Source organism: Hordeum vulgare, chromosome 2H (assembly GCF_904849725.1).
Source record: "Hordeum vulgare subsp. vulgare chromosome 2H, MorexV3_pseudomolecules_assembly, whole genome shotgun sequence".
NCBI classification, from domain to species: domain Eukaryota; kingdom Viridiplantae; phylum Streptophyta; class Magnoliopsida; order Poales; family Poaceae; genus Hordeum; species Hordeum vulgare.
The window spans coordinates 268,491,278-268,502,207 of NC_058519.1; the positions used below are offsets into that span (position 1 = coordinate 268,491,278).

The following is a 10,930-nucleotide window of genomic DNA, read 5'->3' on the forward strand; positions in this document are numbered from 1 at the left end:
ATGCGAAGTGCTTTTCTTCAAGTTAATTCAATCATATCCAATATTTGCAAGATCATCATCTTATTTTATTATCATAGTTCTTTTCATCCGTCCTAACTTATCTTTGTTTTTCCCCACCCTCTCGCCCTTTTTCTTTCAACGAGCAAATTGTCATCCGAGTGCCTTTCTTTCATTCATGCTTTCGCTATCTTTTCTTTTTTATTGTATCTGGTGATTCATTGTGAAAATTCTAAAGTGCTAAGTTCATCATTCTTCATTCTTGTTTTATTCACCAATGTATTCAATTCAAGCTTTCGATGTTCACCATATCCTTTGCCTTCATTAAATGTTTTCCATCCGAGCATCTCTTGCTTATTCAAATCTATATTCTATCCGGAGTGCTGAAGATATCTTAGATGATTTGTGTTTCCATTAAAAAAAATTCAAATTATTTTGAGGATCGCACCTCATCAAGTTTTCACTTGGTACCGGTGCAGTCGCTCTTCCTACACAATTGTTTCAATGGTGGTTTCTTTTGAGTGGGTCCATAACACACCGTTTTCCCCATGATCTTACCTAGCTCTTCTAATATTTTTTGGAGTTGTTCTCAAGTTCTTTCAAGTGTGACGTAAGAATGGATTCCATCAGTCATATTTCATCTCCAAGATCGCTTTCAAATTCTTTTTTTGGCTCAGCCATGCTCTTCTAATTGTTAAAGAGTTTAACATTAATTCTTGGTTGTGTTCCTCAACATCACTCTCAATTTTGAAGACTGAACAAGAGTTTCTCTAAGTCTTTGTCCGTTCTCATGAAGATTCATCGCCAATCTTGTTGATATCCTCTCATTTTTTTGCTATTCGTGAGAAATTCTTTTATTTTCTTCCCGGAGGATTTCAGAGTTGTTTTCGTTTCTCGAACATGTGAAGGGTATCATTTCAGAAGATTTCTTCATTCTCAACTTTCAGCTTTAGTTCTCAAATTCTTCTAAATAGTTGTCTCATCGTTACGAATGATTAATTATTATCGGTGCCTTGTTTAAGATTTCTGCTTGATGGATAGTGATATCTTCATTCTCATGTAATTGCATTCATTCGTAATACCCCAATACATTCAAAATTCGTACTCGTGTTCTTGTTCAATACCTTTTCAATTTTCCATATCTCTCTTCATTCTTTCAATAGGAATAAGTGATGTACCAAATCTATTGCTTGTCATCATTTTAATTTGATGAAGGATATACATAACATATTTCTTATTCTAGTTTCCTTGAGATGATTACAATCCTTCTTCCGGAGTTGTTCATGATATCAAATTATCGATTCTTAGTTGTTTATATTTTATTTTCTAGAGTGCCAAGTTTTCTTTATCAAGTACCTTGCCACGAAGCTTCCTCTAAATCATAGCAAGGCATCAATCTTCTTCTTTTGCAATCTTAAATTATTTTCTACCATTCCTTCATTCCGCAATTCTTCCCAATGGTTCTTCATGGTGGTTCGTTAAGGATGCAATTCTTTATCGAAGTTTTCTTGAAGATTCATGATGTAGTACCTCAAGTATTCCTTTCTTGCATTTCAAAGTGCAATTCTTTCTCCATTGTATTTTGAGATGGTGTTATAGCATTTTTTATTCGTGATGAGCCTCGAAGATAATTTGTCAAGAATAAGATATTTAAACCCATCATTTCTTTCTCGTAATTATCTTGGATTAGATTTAAACTAATTACTGTCCTAAGGATTGTTGTTATTTATGTGCTTATCAATGATCCGAGTTCTTATTTTATCCTCCTGATGAAAGAGGTTTTATCTCTTCTTGATCTCAAGCAATCTTTGTTTCTGTTAGAGCTGGGTTTTGACCTGATAATTTTGAGATGGTTTCCATATGGCCACAATAAGGTTTTTCTTTCTTTTCGTTGTTGATGGTACAACAAATCCGTACTATCCTCCTTTGTAAGGATTTCCTTCAAGTTCAATTGTGGTAAAAGTTGTCATTTTGTTCTCTGTTCTTTTCTTCCCAACAAGCTAAATCATATTATTTTGTTCTGGAGGTGTTGCAATGTAACTCTCTTCAAGTCATCACCTCATTTTGTGAAGATCATATTATTTTCCTTGCTTATCCATTTAACCGGACATTTGTGTCTCTCTTTTCAATTTCTTTATAGCATCTCAAGTTTTTTCTTTTTTTCCAACTAGAGTTCTACCCAAATTCTTCTTTATCATTATTTGTGTAGCTCGTTTCGACCGGAGTGGTTTCATGTTCATGGATTTTTCATTCCCGTCTAACAACATCCATGCTCCTTGTGATGTCTCTTCTTCCTTTATTCTACCGGAGTGCTTCAAAATTCATTTGTATCCATTATGTCCTTTCGTTCACGCTTCTAAACCTTTCAACATTCATTGACTTCACTCGTTGTCAATGAAGCAACTTAGTTTTACCTCATACTCTTTTCTTTCCTCTTTGCATTCTAAGATCTCGGGTGGAGATCTCTTCTAAGCGAAGGAGAGTTGTAACAGTCCTACGCTAACGTGACAGATGCCTTCCAGTTATTTCATTATCTTCGTGTAATTTATTTTTTTGTTGCAGTCATCATTGCATCATCCGCATCACTCGCATTGCATCAAATCTTCGTTGCCGTCATTTTTTAAAACTTGCATCTATCCATTGTTGTTGGTTCTCTTTGTTCTCGTAATTGACCGTTTCATGACCAGCCACGCACGCATGCGCAAGTGGCATCGCTAAAATATTGTTTTTTCAAAATTGTATACAAAACAATCTAGGAATGTGTTGAAAGTTGGCATGCGGTCTTAATATTGCATAGGCAGAATGTCTGCCAAATTCCGTCACATTCAGGGTCCATTAGATACACACTGTTAAACATATAACGGCACTATAGCCAGATAAGACGTCAGAAGTTTTCGTAAATGAATCTTGTCGTTGGGCTGCCTGTTTTCCCTCTCATCTCTGTCTAGCCTCTCTACACAGTGCACCGATCCGTTCGCAACCAGTGGGTGCGGATCATCCCCAAAATACCCCAAACATTTTCCATTTATTCTTTGAACGTCCCAAACCTATTTATTTTCAACCGTCGGATCAAATCAAAGGGACCACACTATCTAAAAAACTACTTTGTGTCATCTTGCTATAAATAGTAGACAACCCTAGTTTCTTTAGGAGATGTCCTATCCATTCATTGTCCTCTGCCACCACCCATCGGTTCCTCCTACCTCAGGATCCTCCCCACTCCAACCACCCGTAGCCAACCACCTCCGGAGATCCATCGAATCCATCCAACGAGACTCCTCTCCTTGTTTTACTCCTCAACCGAATCCAGTGCCACCACATCCACTCCAACTCACTGCACTCCTAGACACATCCAGTGACCAGGGGCCCAACCTCCTCCTTGATCCCGAGTCCCGGTACGCGTCCATAAGCAGAGGACTTGCACCTCTTCCCCATGCGCCGCCTCCAGCCGCTGACCCCAATGCCTACAACACAGAGAGCTCCTCTCGAGCATCACCTCCAACCCAGTCGGCCACCACAACTCGTCGAAAACGGGAACAAGGACGTCGTCGGCCCATGTAAACTCCTGTGCTCGGAGTTTCATCACCCTCGCCCACCTCGAAACCACGTCCTCATGACCGGACCTCGCGCTACCATGGCCCTGCTAGCACTCAGCCCCCTCCGCCCATGCCATCCCCGGGAGGTTCCCGCATTTCGCAGGTCCATATCCACCATATTTGTTGTGTTTTCCTACCATCGTTGCCGACGACCATTGTACGTATTTTGAGAAGAAGATGGCCGCTTCGTTTGTGCCTCTCCTGTCCATCTGAGGGGTCTAGGGTTCGAATCCTAGGCGTTTCTATTTTGTTTTTGTCTATTTTTGTTACTAGTAAGCTTGCATGTGCAACACACGTCAAATGGTGACACAATAAAGGTTGGCGTAGCTAGATAATAGTCACTAGGATTTTTCATGGCCAGTCAATTTGGTTTAGGCCGTTCGGCAAAAATGGATAGTCAGAACACCTTTTGAACCTTCTGCTCCTCTTGTTCTTCCTTTGATCCGCTCGGCCACTACACGCCTAGCCGCCCGCTTCCACCACCGCGGCCCAGTGATGAGCCCCTTCCTTCCCTCCGGCAAACTTTAAAATTAACTTACCCGATATTAAATCACACCAGTATAAAAACAAAGAGAAAAGTCTAATTTTAGTCCTCAATTTCAAACGGACAACTTGCACCCTGCAGTAAGTTGAAGAAAAATATGTGCTGACTCGACGTGATTCTGATCGAGTCATGTCCATGTGGCAATGTTCTCTTTTTATTTCAATCTATATTTGGTGTGGACATATTGTCAAACATATTGATCGCAATGTCTGAATAGAGCGTTTGGTCGCATCCCTAGTGTGCCTGCTACATCATGCCAGAAACAAACAATATTGTTCTCCGTAGAGCCATGTGTCACCGCTATTGCACATTTACCATCCTGGGTGAACTAACTCTATCCAAAACATATTTTAAAATGAATGTTTGTATTGTGACCAGGGAAAGATTTTGGTTGGTGACTTCTAAAACTATTAACATAGCTTGCATGGAGAATGAGATTGTTGTAGAGAGATGGGTTCAAGTAGAACTAGAAGTGAACGTGCCCACACAGTGTCTTGAGTATAATAAAACTATAGACACAAGATGGGCAGCTAAATAAATTGCTTCTCAATATATAAGATCCAGATAAATAAACGCATGTGGTGACCTATTCGAATGTTGGAAACAATCAGTATAGTCAAGTTTCCTCCGTTCCTAAATATAAGTCTTTTTAGAGATTTCACTACGCACTGCATACGGATGTATATACACATACTTTAGAGTGTAGACTCATTCATTTTACTTCGTATATAGTCCGATGTTGAATCTCTAGAAGAACTTATATTTAGGAACGGAGGGAGTACAAGACATGATTTACACTCTTTTGTAGAAAAAGAACGTTGAGACAATCACCAGCCTTTCACACGGTCACACCATGCAAAAAAAGGATTTAGCCATGCCGATCTCCCCTACCTAGCCGACAAACCGCAACAAGAAGTCGTCAATCTAAAGCATGAACCCTTGGTTTCCATTGATGAACTTGCAACAATAAATTTTGGCATAGTTTCAAACAAAAAAAGAACTATCTATAAATATATTATGCTCATTTGGTCTTTAAACGGGGCATGTTCACCTGACCCTTTCTGAGATGCAGCTGCATGATGATTCTCCATCTGTAACATGTTAAAACCATCCATGGTAAAGCAATGAAATCCGTAGAACTATATAATTGTTACAATTGATGTTAGACTCTAGACATTCATAAAGTCAGAATAGGATGAGTAAATAGTTGCTTCCTATTTGGATTTAGATCACATCTTAGTTAAGAAATACATAGATACAAAATTTGTAGTACATTACAGGGAGTATTAGGTCAAGATAGAAAAAGGCAAGATACATTTAAGAGGTTAAAAAAACAAAATTATTATCATGTCATGGGGCATTATAATAACTGAATCAATCACTTAGAACTTTTGGACATCGCCGTATCAAAATAACGTTACCTACCTTTGTACAACGTAATTAATCGGGGCCAGATCAACTTGTTTTATGAAGGGCGTGAAAGTTGTTGGTGAGACAAAAAAATTGTTGACACTCGTATTTTTCCCACACATATATGCGAATAAGGAGAAACATCATCCTTCAGTAGAGCTGTGTTGAGGAAATATGAAATAAACCTGTTATGCTACGGGTCCGCTCCAAAAGAATGAGAAGTTCTTTACGGCTTAATGTGTGAAAGCCTTCCATGTCTTGCTCTTCAGACTAGGAGAGTAGGAATCGCTAGGAATATCAAAATATCAATGGGTCCCTACAAGTTATAAAGTAAACCCGATGGTTGCACTTCCCTAGTTTCAGAAAGGGGAAGCATATAAAAGCCTAAATATATAAATAAAAGGTCTAATCCATTATTAGCCAACATCTCCTACGACTGAATGTAAATCGTTCCAATTAAGAAGAAATTAAACTAAAAATAGAAGGACACTCCTCACAAATAGCTAGCAATACATAGATATTGTGTTCACCTTGGAAATATGAACCCCAGGCTTCTAGGTGCTCTAGAACATTTGATACAAATCAAGGCACCAAAAGTAAATGATCTGCAAAGAGCATATCACAACATTTGAAAATTACAAATAATGTGGAACACTCAGACTCATATACCATGTTGGTAACAAGTTTCGTAAGATTATAAAAAATACAGATAGTGTTGTAACTTAACTCTGCCATCGTCGACCCGGCAAGGCCGAGAAGTAGCTCCCGCGCCCCCGGACCTTCCATGAAATCGTGGAAACCGCCTCGACGATGGCTGGAGATGATGGTTCTAAAACATGTACAATGGATATTTGGGATGACATAACCTGGAGGGATCTAACATAAATATAAGTCTTGGCCCTCAAAATATGCGGTGCTACACTGAAATCATTCACCTTGATATCTAGATGGAATTCATAGTAGCGGAGCACAATGTAATTTAGTGACCGACTGGATGTACCACATAACTCATGTGCTCTACTAGAAGGCTCTTCAAATCAATCGTGTAAAAGATTGGATCTTGACACCAAATCACCATGGTCTCCAACGACAATTTTAGATGAGCGATTAAAAAACACAGTAGCACGCATAGTCTTTGTTGCAGAACTATCATAAAATACTTAGCATAGAACCACCACATGTTCTAACTCACCTGGTGGAGAGGAAGTAGGGCCTTGATGCGGGGGCGGGGGCGGGGTAGGGGGATGGAGGATGTAGCGCTTTAGGCCATCTTCCTCTTCCAATGAAGGAGCGGTGGCGGACACCGCCTCTAGTGCCGCCCGGATCTAGGGAGAGATCCCGAGGCCAGAGTCACAAGGTTCATGGGCCATGGTGGCAGCGACCAACATGACCGATGAAAGAGTACCAACATGGGTGGGGAAATGTAGCAGGTGCGCCGGAGTTTGGCTCGATCGTGGTGGCCTCAGGAGTGTGGCGATGCTGGGCTCGTGTTTAGCCAACAAGGTGAGCCCGAGGGGACTCGCGGCACGAGTGAGAAGATGGATATAAAATGACTGTGTGTGTGGATCGACATGATGCACTGAGCACGTTGGGCATGCCGCGGTGACCAAATGGTCACCGGCGAATCGTCAACGACGAGCCTAGGTGGAGGCGGATTTCGGTCGTCTGTGAAACATCGGCTAAAGCTAGCTAATAATGCGTTAAGGAGAGGGGTTAAAAGCAGGAGCTCACAGCGGTTGCAGCGATACGCTCAGCAGGCTTGGAGATGGTGTGGTACGGGTGAATCAGCGGTGACGATATTGGTGGTCGGAGGTTGAAGGATGGGTCAGTGACGCGCTACATGGGCTCTGTCGGAGGTGGAGCTCGTGGACACATCGGAGGGGCGAGGAACGGTGGTGGCTATGAGTACGGTGGTGGAAAGTTTCGGCGGGGCTCGGCCATGGCCATAAGAGGCGAGGAAGAGCGAGGCAGGAAGAAATGGGGATGTGTCTTAGATCCACACGGATCTAGCGAGGTTATCTAGCTCGCTACCGCGACATGGTCAGCAGGAGGTGGAAAGGCATGTGCTCACGCGTGTTGTCCACACGCGCGCGTCCTTCTAGCGCGGTGAAGAAGACGGCTGCCAGCCGGGCCGGGTGGGTCGGCCTCAATATTTGTAAGCCCCAATAAGTCTCAACATTTTTGGAGGAACTAAAAGATTTATAATCTTTTAGTTGTCATCTTCAGCATCATTTCTCGTTTATTGAAAAATGCCAAAAGATTTAATGAAAAGTTCTTCACCTTTGGTACGTTGTTTCCAACATTTATCAGAAATGATAAACATTTTTAAGGCCATTTTGGATTCATTGAAAATCTTAATTATTTGAATTGTTTGAATAATGAAGTGCTATGGTATGTTCTTCCCCATTTCAAGCTTATTAAAAATTTAAACATGACGTACACTCTATCTAGCACAAGCACAAGGGGGTAAACTAGGGATATGACAACCCACCCTGACTCAAAAGAATCTTGTCCCGAGATTTAGGTGTCATCGGAAAGATTTCAGGGTACTCTAATCGAAGGAGGTCGTTCCTTTCACAAGTTGCTTCTTTCTCAGAATGATTTGACCACTGAACCTTAAGGTACTTGATATTTCAACATCGAGTATTATGCTCACCTTAATCAAGAATACGAACAGGGTCCTCTCAATATGAAAGGTCATTCTCGAGATCAAACCTTTCATGGTCCACTTCACGGATAGGATCCAAAAAACAATGCCTGAATTGCAAGATGTGGAAAACATCGTGCAACTTGAGAAGATGTGGTGGAAGTTCCAATTTCTAGGAAACCTCTACTCGTTTGGCAAGAATGCGAAAAGGACCAATGTAACGAGGAGCTAGCTTGCCCTTGATACTGAATCAATGGGTACCCTTCAAAGGTGTAACCCAAAAGTAAGCCTTCTTGTCAACTTCATAGGTCACAGCATTATGATGGCGATCATATTGGCTATTTTACAAGATTGGCCTGTTTTCAACTTCTCAGGAATAATACGAACTTGCTCGGCTGCCTCCCGAATCATATTCTCGCCAAAGAGTTGCATCTCCCCGATTTTTGACCAGATAAGGGGTGTTCGACACCTTCGTCCATAGGAACTTCAAAAGGAGCCTTGCCCAAGCTAGACTGGTAACTATTGTTATAAGAAAATTCATCGAACAGAAGGCATTCCTTCCAATTCATGCTGGAAGAGATAACACAAGCTCTGAGCATGTCTTCCAGAATTTGATTGACGCATTCTAATTTACCACTTGACTGTGGATGGAAAGCAGTGCTAAAGGAGGGATGAGTCCACATAGCATTCTAGAAGCTTTCCTAGAATCAAAAATTAAAGATACTTCGACAGTCTGAGTTAATCTCCAAAGGAATACCATGAACAGACACTATCCGGAAAATATATAACTCTAATAGTTGGCTAGCAATTCTACTCTCTCAAACAAGGAGGAACCGGGCAAGTTTGGAAAGACGATCAATGACCACGAATATATCATTATTCCCTTTCTTCGTCCTAGGAAACACGGTGAGGAAATCCATACCGACTTGATCCCAGTTCCATTCAGGAATAGCTAAAGGTTGAAGGATGTGAGTAGGCGTTTGATGTTCTTGTTTAACACAATCAAAGACGTCGCAGTTAGCAATGAACTGGGCATCTTATCTCTTCATCCTAGTCTACCAAAACCTCTGGCGTAGATCCTGATACATCTTGGTACTACTAGGATGGATCGTGAGAGGGGATTCATGAGCCTCCTTAAGGATCAGCCGTCTCAAGTTTTGTACCTTGGGAACCACTAAACGGCTCTCAAAGAATATGACACTTTACTCATTAATTGAGAAACATCCTGCAAATCCTTTCTTGATGTTTCTCTTGATGCGGGTAATCCTTGGATCGATTTTCTAAGCTTGAATGACCTGATCCCTTAGAGTAGGTTTTGCCACCATGGTAGAAAGAAATCCTTGAGGAACAATGTGAAGGTTTATCTTCTGAAATTCCTCATAGATAATTGTTTGAATTTTTTGTAACATGAGGTTGTTAGAATAAGACATACGACTTAGTGCATCAGGCATGACATTGGCTTTCCTCGGGTGTAAGTTATCCCTAAGTCGTAATCTGTAATCAACTCAACCCGTCGTCTTTGCCTAAGATTCAAATCTGGTTGTGAGACAATATATATTAGACATTGGTGATCTGTGTAAATTGTGCAACGATTACCCAGAAGGTAATGTCGCTAGGTTTTCCATGCATGGACTACAACTACACGTTGATCATGTGTGGGATAATTATCCTGATGTGGATTCAACTTCTGAGATGCGTATGAAATCACATCATTATCATGCATGAGAATGCAACCTAATACTTGTCACGAGGCGTTGCAATAATAACAAAGTCCTTAGAAAAATATGGTGGAACCAATACGGGAGCAGAAGTCAGACGTCTTTTTAGTTCCAGAAAACCGTGCTCGCATTGTGGGGTCCACTCGAACTTTTAATCTTTCTTGAGGAGTTTAGTTAGAGGCTTTGAAACCTTAGAGAAGTTCTCAACAAAGCAACGACAATAGCTCACTAGACCATGAAAACTCCTAACTTGCTTAACCGATTCAGGTCCAGTACAATCAAGGACATCTTGAAGTCTCTCGGGATTAACAACAGTACCATTACCAGAAATTACGTGGTCACTTCTAGCAACGAGAATTCATATTTAGAGAATTTGCCATAAAGGCGGTGCTCTCGAATTTTTGTCAATACCAACCTTAGATGCTCAGCATGTTCTTGTGCTTTGTTCGAGTAGATGAGTATATCGTGGAGGTAAACCACGACGAATTTATCCAGGTACTCCATGAATATCGAATTCATTAATCGGGAGAAGGTGGCTGGGGCATTAGTTAAACCGAAGGACATGATACTCGTATTGACCATAACGGGTGATAAAGGCCTTTTTGGAATGTCCTCGTTCTTGATTTTGATTTGATGGTATCCCAATCACAAATACATGTTGGAAAAAGGTTGAGGATCCAGCAAGTTGTCCATAGATGTCATTGATCCTGGGAAGCGGATACTTGTTCTTTATGGTAACCACATTGATTGGTCGATAATCTACAACCATCCGATTTGTTCCATCCTTCTTCTTAACAAGGAGGATGGGACAAGCCAAGTACAAGATCTAGGAGGGATGAAGCCCTTATTCAAGGCCTCATCGAGTTGTTTCTTAAGTTCGGCTAGCTCTAAAGGTGTCATCTTATAGCGTCTCCTGGCTATTGGGACATATTGTTGGACACGATCTATCACGAACTCTACATCCCTGTTAGGTGGAATGCCTTGCACTTCTTGTGGAAAGACATTTGGAAAGTCAGGG

At 41.1% G+C, this 10,930-nt stretch overlaps 1 long non-coding RNA gene across 5 annotated transcripts; it reads right to left on the minus strand.

Moving 5' to 3' along the window:
• Positions 1–4,925: 4,925 nt before the first annotated feature.
• Positions 4,926–7,674, minus strand: LOC123426053. 5 transcript variants are annotated; one of them, XR_006621999.1, is made up of 3 exons: positions 6,740–7,674; positions 6,078–6,413; positions 4,926–5,863 (listed from the first exon to the last, which is right to left on the minus strand). It is a non-coding gene; the product is annotated as an uncharacterized LOC123426053 (long non-coding RNA). The 5 variants fall into 5 exon arrangements; XR_006621998.1 differs by having other exon boundaries at positions 6,078–6,423; XR_006622000.1 differs by lacking the exon at positions 6,740–7,674 and having other exon boundaries at positions 6,078–6,152; positions 6,275–6,733.
• Positions 7,675–10,930: the final 3,256 nt, after the last annotated feature.